The sequence below is a fragment of the Hemibagrus wyckioides genome, linkage group LG19 (genome assembly GCF_019097595.1).
Source record: "Hemibagrus wyckioides isolate EC202008001 linkage group LG19, SWU_Hwy_1.0, whole genome shotgun sequence".
In the NCBI taxonomy this organism is placed as follows: domain Eukaryota; kingdom Metazoa; phylum Chordata; class Actinopteri; order Siluriformes; family Bagridae; genus Hemibagrus; species Hemibagrus wyckioides.
The window spans coordinates 2,094,102-2,111,508 of record NC_080728.1 but is presented as its reverse complement, the minus strand read 5'-3'; the positions used below and the strand labels follow the sequence as shown (position 1 = coordinate 2,111,508).

The window sequence follows — 17,407 nt, the reverse complement described above, 5'->3', positions numbered from 1 at the left end:
GCAAAAGGTTTGGTTGTCCACACAGAACCTGAAACTGAAACTACCCTGCCGTAAACTCAGCCCGAAATTCATAGGCCCTTTCAAAATTGTTCGCCAGATAAATCCGGTCTCTTATTGCCTTGAACTGCCTGCCTCTTACCGCATCTCGCCCACATTTCATGTGTCTCTACTCAAGCCTTATCACGGACCTCAGACTACGAACCCCAACACTCACGAACCGCCCCCTCCCCTGGACTTGGACGGCTCCCTCGCCTACCGAGTTAACACCATCTTGAACTCACGTCGCCAGGGCAGTCGCCTCCAATACTTGGTGGACTGGGAGGGGTACGGCCCCGAGGAGCGCTGCTGGGTCAATGCTCGCGACATCCTGGACCCGGCACTCATAGAGGAGTTACCTAAACTTTCCCCACAGACCTGCTCCTCGCCCAAGGGGGCGCCCTCGACGACGAACACCTGGAGGTGTTTCTAGATGGGGGGGTTCTGTCACTAGGCAGCCTGGGCGCGAACACCAGAGGGAGCCCTCGCCTGAGTATTAACCATCTCTGCCCTACTTCCGGTACTGAGGGGTATTTAAGCAGCATGCCACCTTCACTCCAGTGCAAAGCATTGTTTCCGTTTAGCGTGACTTGCCAAGCCTTTATTCTGTTCTCGTTAGCTACATCGTGTATGACCTTGCCTGTTTATTTCTCTTTACTACGAGTTTCGGATTTGCGTTTTTGTCTAGTTTGCCTAGTGTTAGTCTTTCTGGTATTTGACCCTTTGCTTTCGTTTTCCTGACCTTGATTTCCTGCCTTCTGTTCTTCAATAAATCCGCGAATGGATTCTAATACACTGGCGCCTGACGATTCATTACAATAATATAAATATCAAAAATATTTAAACTGCTGCTAATAACTGTGTAGCATGGTCTTTAAAGGGGAAACTTCAGACAAAATCTAAAATTTAACACTAAGTGTTTTGAACATCCCTGCTCATGTCTTACAGTGATCACACAGTGGCTCTGTAGAATTACTGACTGAATTCTGGTGTAACTCTAGAAGATTCTTACGGCTTGGTATCCTGTCACTGGCTAAAAGATGCTAAGTGGTGGTCTAGCCTGCAATGACTGAACATACAAAAAATATTTTGACACTTAAGCTACATGTACAAACGTATGAATTTTGTGTCATTACAAAACAACACATCAAACCAAGTGGCATTTTCTTTAACAATGCCTTAAGTACACTTTTCAAGTAACACATTCTGCAAAAATTAAAAAAAGCAAAAACAAGACAAAAAAGAATTTGGAGACTTAATAATGGCTTCATAAAGCATCTTAAAGATTATTAGTTACAGTTTTTAGTGGTTATTTTTCCTGTTTTTCTAGTTAAATCTCCCTTTTAGTGTGACTTTAGCAGTGACATTAACAGTGAGGAGATGTTACCTGTGTAGAAGTGAGGAGTCTCCAACTTTAAACCTCAGAAGAGGCTCCATAGACTCATCACTCTTCATGGAGATACAGCTGGGTGCTGGTGATTCTGATCTCTTTCCCTGGAGTTTGCTGTACAACATTATACACAGTGCTTTACTTATTTATATACACTCTTTACTGTTTTTAACTCACTTAATTTAATAAGGACTTAATTTTAATTACAATTTTTTTTCTAATAAGTAGTGACTTAGATTTTTATTAGTAGTAAAACCTTTGATTCAATTATTCTTTTCACATGTACTCACTAAATAATTTAGATATGAATATTTAATGACTAGAACACAAGGATGTTGTACTGTAGGTTACTGTTTTTTTGATGGTGGAATATTAGTAAAGTCCTGAAGAGTCTGATCTCTTCTGCTGGAATGGATCACACTCCTAGAAAACACACAAACATATTAAACTTTCACAAAATAATCACACTGTAATCAAATTTACATAAAAAAGACAACTTTAAAATCTAGTTGACTAAATTCTAATCTCATCCAACATAAATTAAAGTTGTCATTTTAAAATAAAAAAACAACAAAAACAAATAAGTGTGTGAAGTAAATGTGAACAATGTTGAGTATAAACAGCAGTCATTAAAAGCGATAGAGATCTCCTAGAGTTTATTAGACATGTTCATGTGTTTTCCTCCTCACAGTGATCTGTACATAAATGATCAACTTCCTGAGTATCACCTGATTTCTACAGCTGGGTTTACATCCTGATGAGAAGGTGAGTGATAACTTCAGGAATCATCTCTCTGTTCAGGAACACCACTGAGCTGATCTTACTTAGTGGACACGGACACTGACCTGTGCTTCTTCATGGACATGATGTGTTTATTAATGAATGGAGTAGGAGGAGAAACTGTGCAGAGCTTTATATTGATACCAGCCTGTAATTATAGATCACATTACTGACATCTTGAAGAATTACATTTTAGAAAGTATTTGTAATTATGTGTGTTTATGTGTGTGTCTAACTGCATAGTAACATGATATGGATGTCTGTAAAACAGCTTAATGTTTATTTTACGATAAATTAAAGAGAGGAAGCTGAAAGGTCTGTACAGTACATACAACATCAGAACAGCTGTAAAGATTTACTCCATCTGATTTCACACGAGTTTAATATAAAATATATCCACATTCTTCTAACATAAAGTCATTATTAATAAGCAAATAACACCTTTAGTCAACAGTCCTTGTTCTGTGACATTATTATCCCTGATTCTGCCTGGAGATAAAGATTTTTAACTTTTCCAAACGCTTCACAGAATGGAGTGGAGGCGGAGAGAGAAACTCTTTCACTTTTGGAAGAAGGATTCTTCTTCTTCTGGTGTTTATTGGCAGACCGACTTAAAGGGTGCATTTCTGCCACCTACTGGATTGGAGTGTGGTGCACAGAATGGTTCTACACACACGTACATTAATCTACAGGGGCGTAATTTCCACTGGGGACTGGGGAATCCCGTTTGTGTCCCCCCCACTTTCAAATTCACTTGTTATGATTTTTTATCTGCACGCTGTCATCACCACAGAGGAGCAGGACCTGAGCAGGACACAGAGAGTCTGCCTGTGTCGATGCACGTATCCACATCCAGGAACACACTAAAACTCACTCACTGAAAGGTGTAATGAACAGGTATGGCGGTTGCGGCAAAATCATCGATGAAACTCCAGAAGCGGTAATATACGACTTTAATGTCAAGAAGATTCTGTGTAGCATGGAAACAAGTTCACTTTAAACCGTACATTTTCTGTCAGCAAGGTATGACAAGCAGACTCTGGATGCTAGTTTAATGATAGACTGAATAAGATCATAACTCAGTGGTTTTCATATCAGAGGACAGATGAGGTGGACAGTTAGGATACATTAAGAAATGGGACTGAATGGATAAATGGAGGACAATGAAAAATGTTCTTTACATTTAAATAATGTTTTTTTTGAGTCTTGCATTATTTAAATTGAGTCTTGCATTATTTAAATTTTATTCACACACAAAACATGAATGGTGAAAATTTATGACTTTATTTTTTGAATTTATGAAATTATTCTCTCAAGTCTTGGTGATCAATAAAGAAATAAATACATGTTTTTTTATATACATAGTTTAGTAGCCTACTATTCTTTTTCAATAGAATTCATCATTACAATCAACTTAATTATTTACTGGATGTATCACTATTGTACCTAAATATACACTGCTCACAAAAAGTTAAGGATATTCGGCTTTTGGGATGCACCTAAAACTTTCCAGGTGAACTTAATTTGACCTTCTCTACTCTTTTGAATGCACATGTCCAACTGTTCAGTGTTTCAGTACTTTTCGCATAACTTGCTCTTCTCTAACAAGGTGCTTAACGGCAAAATTCACAACTGGTGTTTGATCCATGAATCGATCAATAAATTTTCTCGTTCCATTAGAATTGGTATTTAAACAGTCCTCTTCATCATGCTGTTCACATTTTGACATCATGAGACCAAGACCACACCTAACAACTGATCAACAGAACCTCACCATTGTGAGGCTTCAAACAGGATGTTCTCAGAGGGACGTGGCCACTGAGCTTAGAATGTCACAGAGTGTCATCAGCAGGTTGGGACAGAGATACAGAGAGACTGGAAGAGTCACAGAAAGGCATAGAAGTGGACGTCCTTTGGCCACATCCCACATTGATGACTGCTTCATTGTGAACAGTGCCCTGCGGAACCGGATGATGAATGCTACTCAACTCCAGGGAGTTTTAAGGGCGCATTTAAGGGAGGTGAGAGGCACCCAAGTGTCATGTCAGACCGTGTTCGAAACCGTTTACATCAGCGTGGTCTGCATGCTAGACGACCTGCATGAACAACACAGGCCTAATTTCATCTTCATGGACGACAATGCTCCAGCTCATCGAGGTCGCATCATTAGGGAACGGCTGCTGGAGGCTGGGGTACCTCAAATGGAGTGGCCTGCACTTTCTCCAGACCTGAATCCCATAGAAAACCTATGGGATCAGCCGAGTCGCTGTGTAGAGGCTCGTAACCCTGCACCCCAGAACCTCAATGACCTGAGGGCCGCCCTTCAAGAAGAGTGGAATGCCATGCCTCAGCAGACAATAAGTCGACTCGTGAACAGCATGAGACGTCGTTGTCAAGCTGTAATTGATGGTCAAGGACACATGACAAATTATTGAGACATTGACATTTTTTGTTGTGGTATACCCACCACTGTTGTTGGCTTTTGTTTCAATAAATTGTTTGAGATGAGGAAATTACCATTGAATGCCTTACTTTCATGATATAATATCAGTGTAGCGTGAACTTTTTACATTTTCCATAAATTTCACCCAAAAGCCAAATATCCTTAACTTTTTGTGAGTAGTGTATGTAAATGCAGGAATTGGGATTCAAATAATAATAATATTTCTTTTATATAAGTTATTACTTCATGATAATTCTTGACTGCTTTGGGTCATTTCCTAGCAGAATCTGGAGAGACAAAGTGTTTATTCTCAATGCCCTCAAAGCAAGAGTTAGATAAACCCATGTTCTTTCATATACTACACATTTAATGAGTACATGTTCTACAGTTTCTTCTTGTTCTCATTTGCCACAATTACCAGTTTCATGTTTCCCTATTCTGTGTAGACACTGATTTAATGAACTGTGTCCAATGCGCATTCTCAAAATCTTTCCTAAATTTATTTATGCTGGATCAACTGTTCCACTTGATTATGTTCTGTTCCTTGTTCTGTTTTTCACCGTGTAACTGAGTGTCAACGAAAGGCATAGGGAAAAGCCAGGAAGATATTTCTGACAAAGCCACTGAAGGGGCAATAACTATATTATACAAACCCATGGTCTGTGCTTCCTTATTAACAGTCTCCCCAAAGATTATTATTTTTTATATTCATATTCCCAGCAATCCTTTAGAACATTTTAACTGGGTTATTGTCCAAGTGACCTTTTAAATGAATCCAGTACCTCATCTTTAACTGTTGACTTCTAATTTCGAGCGGCATTTCAACCTGTATTGCAGGGGTGTAATTTCCACTGGGGACAGTGGGACATATCCCCCCTACTTTTCAAAATCCCGTTTGTGTCTCCCCACTATTCAAATTTGTTTGTTATGATTTTTTAACTGCACACCATCATCAGCGCGGAGGAGCCGGACCAAGCAGGACACAGAGAGTCTGCCTGTGTTAATGCGCACGTCCATGTCACCTGCACACTCTAACACTCTCTCACTGAAAGATATAATGAACAGGTATGGCGGTTGCAGCACAATCAGCGATGAAACTCCAGAAGCAGCAACAGATGACTTTAATGTCATCATGGATGAAAAGAAAGAAAGGAGTTGATTTATTCAGTAAATTAGCTCAGGTTAGGATAATCGTATTTTCTGTCTACACCTGTTGATGTTAGCCTTGTTGACTTAGCTAACGTTAACATACACGGTTGTTGCTAGGTAACTTCAGACTGTTAGCTAAATATGTAATGTAGATTAGAAGATGCTGTGTAGCATGAAAACGAGTTCACTTTAAACCATGCATTTTCTGTCAGCAATGTACAGTATGACAAGCAGACTCTGGATGCTAGTTTAATGTTAGTCTCATTATGATCATAACTCAGTTGTTTCATCACAGGACAGATGAGGTGAATATTTAGGATACATGGAGAGATGGGATTGAATGGATAGATGGAAGACAATGAAAAATGTTCTTTATTTTAAAGTCACATTTTCTTTTATGTTTGTGAGATTGTGTGACAATCTTGCATCCTGTGTACAAAATAAGTAGTGTATCTATTGTGTTATCAATTTCCCATCCTTTTGGATTACAGAAGTAACAATTACAGATTGTTATTCCTACCCTACTATAATACAGTTTTGGAGGCATAAAAATGATCTATTTAGCACCAGGTATGTAAATATTTTAATTTGTTTATTAACTAAGGGTGGTTGTTTATGCATGAAAGACAATTATTAAAGTAATGATCAACATTTTCATATAATTATATATTAATTTTGCTGCTGTTTATCTGCACCTGATATTACACAATAGTGCTGTAACACACACAGTTCATAAAAGCTTTTTGATTTTTCTATTATAAACCCATGCCTTTTGGTGGATGTGTCTCTGACAGACATCCTGTACAAGAAGTGATTTATTTTACATTTTCAGCTACAGCGGTCAGTTTAAAATAAAAGTTTGTTGAACAGTGGAAATTGAGTCTTACATTATTAAAATTTTATTCACACACAAAACATTAATGGTGAACATTTTTGACTTTGTAAAATGATTTTGTCAAGTGTTTGTGATTGGCCAGTATTAAACAATAAAGAAATTAAGACATCTTTTTATATGCACAGTTTAGTAGCCTACTATTCTGTTTATATTTATCATTATAATCAACTTAATTATTTCCTGGACTTTGTATTACCATAGTCCCTAAATGTATGTAAATACAGGAAATGGATTTACACCCCCCCCCCTTGCCATGAGGTGCCTTGTTGAACTTCCAGTGACCAGTATGAGAGTGTGTGGGAGTGATAACACCAAATTTAACACACCTGCTCCTCATTCACACCTGAAACCTTGTAACACTAATGAGTCACATGACACCAGGGAGGGTAAATGGCTAATTGGGCCCAATTTGGACATTTCCACTTAGGGGTGTATTTACTTTTGTTGCCAAAGGTTTAGACATTAATGGCTGTGTGTTGAGTTATTTTGAGGGGAAAGCAAATTTACACTGTTATACAGGCTGTACACTCACTACTTTATGTTGGAGCAGAGTGTCATTTCTTTAGTGTTGTCACATGAAAAGATATAATAAAATATTTACAAAAATGTCAGGGGTGTATCTTTGATTATCCTGCTAAAGCACAAGACCAAAGCTGAACTGCTCCTAAAATTACACCAAGACTGTGATAGATTAAACTTTAGAGATAGAACATTTCTGTGTAAACTCTAGAGACTGTTGTGTGTGAAACACTGGAGTCTTCATCACACACACAGATATTCACTGCAACCTGTATATAAAATTAAACGATGTGAATTAATCAGCACAAAGTGGACTGTGGTACTTCATGATCAACATCATGTAATCATCTCTGCTCCAAGAGAAACATTATCATCTCCTGTTTATAATTAATCATTCAACATTTCTTCATTCTTACTAACATCTGTGTTCTAGCTAGAACAAATGAGAACTTATAAATGAGATTATAAAATCCTATTACTGACCTATAAAGCACTAAATGGTGTCGCGCCACAGTACTTGAGCGATCTTTTAGTCTTTTATGATCCGCCACGCCTACTCCGATCAAAGGGTGCTGGTTATTTGGTAGTACCTCAAGTAGCAAAGGCTACAGCAGGGGGCGGAGCTTTCTCTTTCAAAGCCCCAAAGTTATGGAACAGCCTTCCAGGTAGTGTTGGGGATTCAGACACAGTCTCAATGTTTAAGTCTAGGCTGAAGACACATTTGTTTAGTCAAGCTTTCAGTGTAAAGTTTTTCTTAGGTAAAGGAGCAGATCTGGAAGGTTCATGGTCATAGAGTGTTTGGTGTACTGGGATGTGTTGGATGCTGTCATCTTACCACCCTCACAAGTCGCTCAGGTTTGCTGACTGTGAAGTGGTTGGATGCTTTATGTCCCGGGAAGCCTTCATGTCTGTCACCTTCTGGATCTCCCTTTTAGTTATGATGTCATAGCTAGTCTTGCTGGAGTCCCTGCCTGCACTTTAAACATAATCTACATTGTCTTTAAACATCACATGATCACAAGCATGCATACATAATATCCTTCTCTCTCTCTCTCTCTCTCTCTCTCTCTCTCTCTCTCTCACTCTCTCTCCCCTTCTCTCGCTTTCTCTTTCTATGTTGAGCTATACATCCCAATCTTGAGCTCCCAGTGTTCTGAGTTTCCAGTATGACCCCCTTCTACCCCTGGTCAGAGTCTGGTCACTTGGTGGTGCTCACTGATGGTGTGGATGGATCTGTGTGGACAGCCTGTGACCCAGGAGACAGCCATGGACAGAGCCACTTGGGGACTTTCACACCATCACAGATCTGCCATTTCATCTGTCAGCTTGTGACAGCAAAGAACTAGTGTCTATAATGACCATAGAAACTACACTGACCTAATAGTTCCTCATGGGTCATTGATTGCTGTTGTAGAAAGGACATTAATCAGTTACAGTTACATTATTTTCTGTTTAGTGTCACCCAAATGAGGATGGGTTCCCTTCTGAGCCTGGTTCCTCTCAAGGTTTCTTCCTCATATCATATCAGGGAGCTTTTCCTTGCCACTGTCACCACAGGCTTGCTCATTAGGGATAAAATAGGGATAAAATAGAATAATAATTTAATTTAATATATTTTTTTCTCTCCTTTTTTGTTCTCTTCTTTTGTAAAAGCTGATATGAGAGATTGTCCATTGTACAAGGCGCTAAACAAATAAATTGAATTGAACTGAACTCCTCAGATGAACTCATCAGATAAACTCCAATTCTATCAGGGGAGAATTCCAATGTCCTTAAATTGTTCTTGTCCATTTTATTTCTCTCTTCCACTGACTGGGTTCAGCTTGAGTTCATGTGCTGCTCACATGCTGTTCTAAATAATCCTTCAGGTTTTTATGGGATTGAGGTCCCGGGAATTTTATCCAGGGATCAGAGGTTGTTATACACTCAGTGTAGAATTGTGTACAGTCTGATTCACTCTACATGATGAACACACACTTCTCACTTCTCTGAGTCAGTTTAATGTGTTATAACTAAATGAGTGATGTTCTGACTGATATTCCCCAACATGCAGGAACACTGAAGTCTTCATCACACACAGATATTCACTACAGCCTGAATCTAAAAGAAAAAGATGTGAATGAATCAGCACAAAGTGGACTGTGGTACTTCATGATCAACATCATGTAATCATCTCTGCTCCAAGAGAAACATCATCATCTCCTGTTTATAATTAATCATTCAACATTTCTTCATTCTTACTAACATCTGTCTTCTAACATTTAGCTAGAACAAATGAGAACTTCCACAAGTTCTAACAGGATAATGAGCAGATATTTACCCATCACATCACTGCTCTTATCCAATCACAGGAGCTTTTTTAAATAACGAACACTACTGTGTCATTTAGCTCTTGTTCTACATTTATATTAAAGTGCAGACTTTAAGAAGAAGCTGAGGTGAATTTTACAGGAATGACAGAAGACACAATGTTCATTTACAATCACTCTCATGCACTCATTTGGGACATTTTGTAGACTCTGTCTGAATCCCTGTTTTCTGCCTTCACATGAATTTTAAATCAACACACTTTACTGAACACAAAACACCATTAAAGACAATTGTTAGAAAAATTCACATTAAATAGAATATAGTGACATTTTCTAAAACTGGTTTTATTTCCTATCCTGATAATCTGATATTTATTGGAACTAAAGAGAAATGTACAACTAATGATAATGAGGCTGAACTTTTATTAAAAGGTCATTACTCACATCAGAGTCTGTAGTTTGTAATGTTCATCATCCTTAAGAGCAGAGAGCAGCTTCTTTCCTGAGTCTCCGATTTTATTATCAGACAGATTCAGTTCTCTCAGGTGTGAGGGGTTTGATCTCAGAGCTGAAGTCAGAGCAGTACAGCCTTCATCTGAGATACCACAACACCACAACCTGTAGAGACACAATGACAGACAACAGATTTTTATGGTATAAGGTATAATTAATATTGTTATTTACAGCACCACAAAAATGAAATTAATCACACATTGGGCTTAAAATGAAGAAAGGTATTTTAAACAAAACAAAAGACATCTCTCCCAGTGACTCCCCCAGCTCCACACTGAGATCTGCAGCTTCCAGGCCCAGGGAAGTGTGCTGATCTGTGGAGACCTGAACTCCTGCACTGGTTCTCTCCCTGACTTTAACACAGAGCACGGAAACTATTTTAGAGTTCAACAACATTAGCCCAGAAACATTACTAACCTTCCCTGCCATGACTTTGACTTGCAGGTCAAAAGAAATGCAAATGATGTGCCGCAGCTCTGTGAAAGTCTGGGTCTGTACATTGTTAATGGAAGAACACGAGGAGATAAACATTCTGAACACAATGATATGAACAAACACAATGATAACAGATTTAAACCCTTTCTGTGTCAACACATTCACTGTTAAACCACTAATCCCTCTGTCTGATCACAGCCAAATTCATTAACAGGACAAGAACTAACCCCACTGCGCACACACACACACACACCTTTCTGGACACTACATACACTCACAGTGAGGAAGACATCAGTCACACACTATACAACATAAACCTCATTTCATTAGAACTGCACAAATTTGTCAAGATCCAAACAATACACACACACACACACACACAGAGGGTATATGCAGGTTTCTAAGAGTTATATTTAAGACTTTTTAAGACCTTTTTAATACCGTGCAGAATTAAATTTAAGACCAAGAGGGTCTTTTTCAGCAGCTTCAAGAGTGTCATAAAATGCCGTTCCTGGATTTGGTATCTTCTTTTTCCTAACTGCATCCATGTACATGGTCACTGATGGCCAGACCTCCAAAGCTCTCTAAATGATTGGTAGATTTTCAGGCCACCTGTGTCCAGAGAACGGAAGTAGAAATTTTGTGCATTTGGTTAGAGCAGAGAAATCCTCCCTCCTCACAACCTTCTCCAGGTGACAAATGGAGAAGCCATGTTTAGGGTGTGGAGGCCACAGTTCCCCACCACAATTAGCTGTGTGCCACCAAACTACTCATGATGCTCTGGTTGCAGGAGTTCTAAAAACCTCCAACTGACATTTGGTACATCCACAGAAACAGAAAGTAGCTTTTACAAGTCAAACTGCAGTGCACATTCCTAGAAAAAAAGTAAATAAATGAGAAAAAAATAAATAAAAGTGTTGCAATGGAGCCAAGCGTTGCACTGATGTCTGCTGGAGCGGAAGTCGTGGTGCTTGAACTTGAAGCTGATGCTGACGCCTGATGGAATCCTAAACGAAATGATTAAGTAAAAAAAAAAATCTTCTTATAGTTAATCTTAAATTATCCCACATGATCCTGAGTGTAGGTTATTTCCCTGACATCTGGACCCATGGTCTTATAACACCTATTTACAAAAGTGGAGATAGAGTCACTCCTAATAAGTACAGAGGCATCTGTGTGTACAGTAACCTGGGGAAGAAAAATCTATTGTAGAAAATTCTTAAAAGTGATGTAGGAGGTAAAACATATGGTATGAACAAATCCATGTACATCAACAAAACTACAAATTCACTTTCAAATTCCAAATCCAGACTGTCTCAAATGATAAGAACCTATTCTGCTGTATGGTAATGAGATCTGGGGTCACTTACAACCAAAATTTTACACAGTGGGATAAACACCTAGCTGAAATTATACACAATTCTGTAAATCCACTAAAACTCCTCAAACAGCTGTAGAGCTGAATTGTTCCGATTCCCACTGCTGCTCAAACATTCAGAAAAGATCTGTCAAATATTGTCTCTATTATACAGCACATTATAACACTACAGAAACGAAACATCACACACTGGAACATACAAACACAAGCAAAGTAAAATGTAGTGCTATCTGACCCTAAATGGACATTACACTGTAGCTGAATACCTGAGAGCAGTGACTGACCACCAACACAGAACCAAGCCGATTAAATACAGACTCAGCACACACACTGGCCATGGAGACGAGCTGCTATAAGAAATCATGACTCTACAGAGAAGAGAGTGTGTACAGAGTGGAGACAGACCTGCACTTTCTAACAGACTGTAAAGAAGTTCATTCTCTCTCCTGCCCAACATTGACAAACTGTTTATTCTGTTAGGAGATATGTAGTGTCCTGCATTTTAGCAGGACACTACATATCTGTGTCACAACCTGAGGGACACTGAGTAACACCCAAACAGATCTGGCAACCCTGTTAATAGCAGCTTGACAGAAACATACAGAACAAACATTCACTGACAGAATAAACATTCCATGTCACTGCTGCTTTTAACCCCTGCAGATCACACAGTACGTTTAATTTGTGTCCTTACTGCAGTTTGCGTGATTAGTTACAGTGTTTTAGGAGATTTCACAGTAATTTCAGACACATTACAATCACATCAGAGTCTGTGGAAAATCAACAGTGTGCAGTGAAAAGTTCTCCTCCTCAGGACGATGAGACTTCTGCTTCAGTCTCACTATAAGAGAATGAAAATTACTGAGGAGCAGGTCATGTGACTCTCAGAAAGATCTTACCTCAGTATCTCCAGTTTACAGTGAGGATTCTCCAGTACAGCAGAGAGAATCTTCACTCCTGAGTCTCCTAGATTATTATAGGACAGATTCAGGAATCTCAGGTGTGAGGGGTTTGATCTCAGAGCTAAAGTCAGAGCAGCACAGCCTTCATCTGAGACACCACACCACTGCAACCTGTAGGGAGACACAATGACATGCTTCACTGGTTGTACACATGGAGTTTGATCACTACTGGAGCACAAACCCCCAGGAACAGGAATAAGGACAAAATATAGCTGCAAGCAGCAATGACGGGCCCTCGCACTATGGGCCATCACTACATGGTGCCATCGCCACCCAGGTGCACCAGACACAGTGAGCACGGGGGGTACATGCATTAAAAGGGGAAATACCAAAAGGACAAGAGTGACAATTTGGGTGTACTGAAAGTGATCACAGCAAAGTCCACTGATGGCAAAACGAAAACTGACTTTCCTTCTAAACTATATAAGGACAAAAGGGACAGTTTGGGTGTAATGAAATAGATCATAGCAATGTCCAGTGATGTCCAAAGGGACAATGACTCTCCCTCTAAACTATATTACTATATCAGTTTATATGTATATGTACAGAGAGAGAGTCACCAAGAAAAATGTATACACATTTCAGGAAAAGAAAAATTTGTATAAATATTGAATTACTAAATGTATTGCTATACGTTATAGATTGATATATATGATGATATTATGATAATATTATGATAATATTATTAATATTATACTAATATAATTTACATCATACTATTTTTCTTCTCCTGAAGTGTGTATACATTTTTGGTTGACTCTGTATATATGAATTGTGAAAATGAAGCCATATTTAAAGAAATTAAAATAAAAGGGAAAGAGCCTCTAGTGGACATAGTCTAGTACTGCAGGAGTCAGGCCAAAACCATGTCCAGTCAATGGACTGATAAATGTAAAAATTTGTTGTGAGCCGTTTGAGCATCACAAAATCATGAAACTAAACAGAATTACTCACAACCAGTTGTTCTTTCTATGTAAAATTTTTTGAACCATTAGGACTTGGACTTTCCACTGTTAAGATATAAGAACATTCATTTTTTTCTATTATGTCCTCACAATAGCAACATCATTCAAAATATCACACATTCCTTCACAGTTTCACATCAGCCATGTCCTGACATTATTCTGACTGATTCTCAACCAAATCAGGTGAAAGGAAGGGAAAACATTAGAGCTTTCTAAAAGTGACACACTTCCTGCTGCCAGTTGGTGGCGCTATGACTGACACTGACAGTAGTCATGTCCATGTGATCACCTTTCTTCTCTTAACATAAAGTTGAAGTTTGATGTACATCACTCAATATACACTCTTCAGGAAGTTATTAGCCACTTCCTGTTTCCTTTTATTCGCCATAAGTTTAAGGGCTCCTCACGGCTGAACCGTTTGAGATATCAGAAATCCCTCATCAACTTTAGATCCTCAATGTCTTCCGATCATATTGGATCCTGTTCCGTCAAAATCATACAAATCCCCTAGGAGGAGTATAACAAATTCCACTGGGTGCGTTTTTCAAACATCCCAAAATAACTGACTTCCTGTTAAGCAGATCCCATGACAGGTGGATGAATGTCATTTAGCTCATTGAGAACTAAATGTATACCGGCTCTCATGCATATATGTCCAAGGGAAAATGAGCTGTGCAGCTATATTTCAGACAAAGTTCCAGGGGGCGCTGTGATAGCCCTGTGCCACGCACAGGGACCAGCCACACTGGACTTTCTCATACCCATTTACACTCTCTATGGGAAATACTTTGGAACATTAGGCCTTTCCACTCGTAAGATATGAGAAAATTCATTTTCTTCTATTATGTTCTCATGTAAATCATCACAATAGTAACACAATTCAAGGTATCAAAAATTCCGTCACACTCCTTCATACAAAAAAACAAAAAAAACCCCATAAATTCTAATGAAAACAATAGGGCTTCCGCACCTACGGTGCAAGGCCTCTGGCCTTGCTCCTTCGGTGCTTGGGCCCTAAAAAAAATAAAATACAAATTCTAACGAAAACAATAGGGCTTCCGCACCCACGATGCAAGGCCTCTGGCCTTGCTCCTTCGGTGCTCGGGTGCTAATAAATATAAAATTCTAACGAAAACAATAGGGCTTCCGCACCTACGGTGCAAGGCCTCTGGCCTTGCTCCTTCGGTGCTTGGGCCCTAAATAGAAAAAAAAAAACAGCAAAGCATTAAATTCTGGTTCAATTCTGGTGACTTAATAGTATTTATTTATTTATTTGTTTGTTTTTTATCATATGTGATAAACATTAATGTAAGTATGTACTGCAGATCATTTTATTAGTTACACCTTTACATTTTAACTCACTGTAAAAAGCTTCGATAAACTTATCTATATACACCTTTTTATGTAGACAATTTTAGCAAAGCCCTGTATACCAGTGTCAGTGTCATATTTTCTCTCTACAAACACGCATGGACATAATGTGCATAAGGAGAGTAAGGCTCCTGCCTTACTCTCTACTCTCGCTCCATTGCTTCATGTAGCTGCTTCACTACTCCAGTACTCGGTAACTGAGCTCTTCCAGCTATGGCCCTACTCCACTGAACCACTGCCTTCTATCTACCACCAAGACATTACCCCCCACCCGTGTCAGAAATATATCCAATGAGGGTCACGTTGGAGCTTCAGGTAACAAGATGGTACCAAAACGGTACCAAGACAATGCCAAGATGATACCAAGACGATAAGAGCATTAGGGCCTTCAGCCCCTTAATCAAGAAGGAAACAGGACTGTAAACCATGGTGTGCTAGCAAAGCTAGCCAGCTCACCTAGATCTGCACCTACTAAAAACAGCCTCAAACTCGGGCTGTTTAACACATGCTCACTCTCTAATAAGGGTTTTCTGATCCAGCATCTTGTGGATGATTGCAAGTTTTCTTTTTTTGCTTGGTCAACACCTGGCAGCAACCAAATGACTTTTTATTTAACTGAATTAAGCATGACCTCTGAAATATTTTAAGGCTGAAATATTTTCTGCATTTTTAACTGCTCATCCAAAAAAAAAGGACACACATTTTGTTGGACAGCCTTTAGCTTGATTACGGCACACATTTGCGGTGACATCATTTCAAAAAGCTTTTGCAATGTCACATTTATTCCTGTCCAGAGTTGCATTAATTTTTTGCCAAGATTTTGTATTGATGATGGGAGAGTCAAACCGCTGTGCAAAGTGTTCTCCAGCACATTCTAAAGATTCTCAATGGGGTTAAGTTCTGGACTCTGTAGTGGCCAATCCATGTGTGAAAATGATGTCTCATGCTCCCTGAACCCCTCTTTCACAATTTGAGCCTGATAAATCATAGCATTGTCATCTTGGAATATGCCCATGCCATCAGGGAGGAAAAAATCCATTGATGGAATAACCAGGTCATTCAGTATGTTCAGGTAGTAACTGACCTCATTCTTTGGGCACATAACATTGCTGACCCTGGACCTGACCAACTGCAGCAGCCCCAGATCATAGCACTGCCCCCACAGGCTTGTATGATAGGCACTACGCATGATGGGTACATCACTTCTTCCGCCTCTCTTCTTACCCCGTTGTGCCCATCATTCTGGAACAGGGTAAATCTGGACACCTCAGACCACATGACCTTCTTCCATTGCTTCAGAGTCTAATCTTTATGCTCCCTAGCAAACTGAAGCCATTTTTTCCAATTAGCATAACTGATAAGTGGTTTTCTTAAGGCTACACAGCTGTTTAGTCCCAATCCCTTACTCTCCCTTCACATTGTTGATCGCCAACCACATTGCTTCCTCAAAGATGATGGTTCCCCACTGTACTTCCAGTTTTTAATAATGCGTTGGACAATTCTTAACCCAATTTTAGTAGTTTCAGCAATCTCCTTAGATGTTTTCCTTGCTTGATGCATGCAAATAATTTTACCCTTCTGAAACAGATTAACATCTTTTTATTAATTAATTTCAGTCCAATATCAAATTTCCATTTTATTTCTAAAATTCTGGAAAAAGCAGTTGCTACACAGGATCATGCTCACCTTAGTGATAATAATGTGTTTGTAGCATTTCAGTCTAGGTTCCCTACTAAACACAGTACAAAAATTGCTTTAGTAAAGTTCACTAGTAACCTCCTCTCACTTTATATTGATGGTTCCTCAGTTTCTCCCTCTGCCCAGGCTAGAAACATGGTGGTCATATTCAATGTTAGTTTCTCCTTCAAGTCACATGTAAACAGTGTTTCCAGATCATCTTACTTCCATCTCCCCAGCATTGGTTGCCTCTACCCATACCTCACCACACAAACTGCTGCCATTCTTACACATGTTCTGGTCACCTCCCCACTGATTACTGTAATTCACTTTTATCTAGATTACATAAAAGCTTCTTCACAAACTTCAACTTATTCAGAACTCTGCTGCCCATATCATAACCCAGACACCCATCATTATTATTATTGCTAATACATTTAAGATCTATAAAAAAAACCTATTTTTAGTATTTTTTGATTAAACTAACTAGTCCCAAAATGAAAATCATTTAAAACAGAATAATTTTAAAATCACTTCATAAAGCTTTTACTGATGCCTAAATCACACACAAAAACATCAAGCATT

General features: G+C 38.9%; 1 pseudogene; it reads right to left on the bottom strand.

Moving 5' to 3' along the window:
• Positions 1-1,009: 1,009 nt before the first annotated feature.
• Positions 1,010-17,407, bottom strand: part of LOC131370449 (NACHT, LRR and PYD domains-containing protein 3-like) — an 87,619-nt pseudogene continuing 71,221 nt past the window's right edge.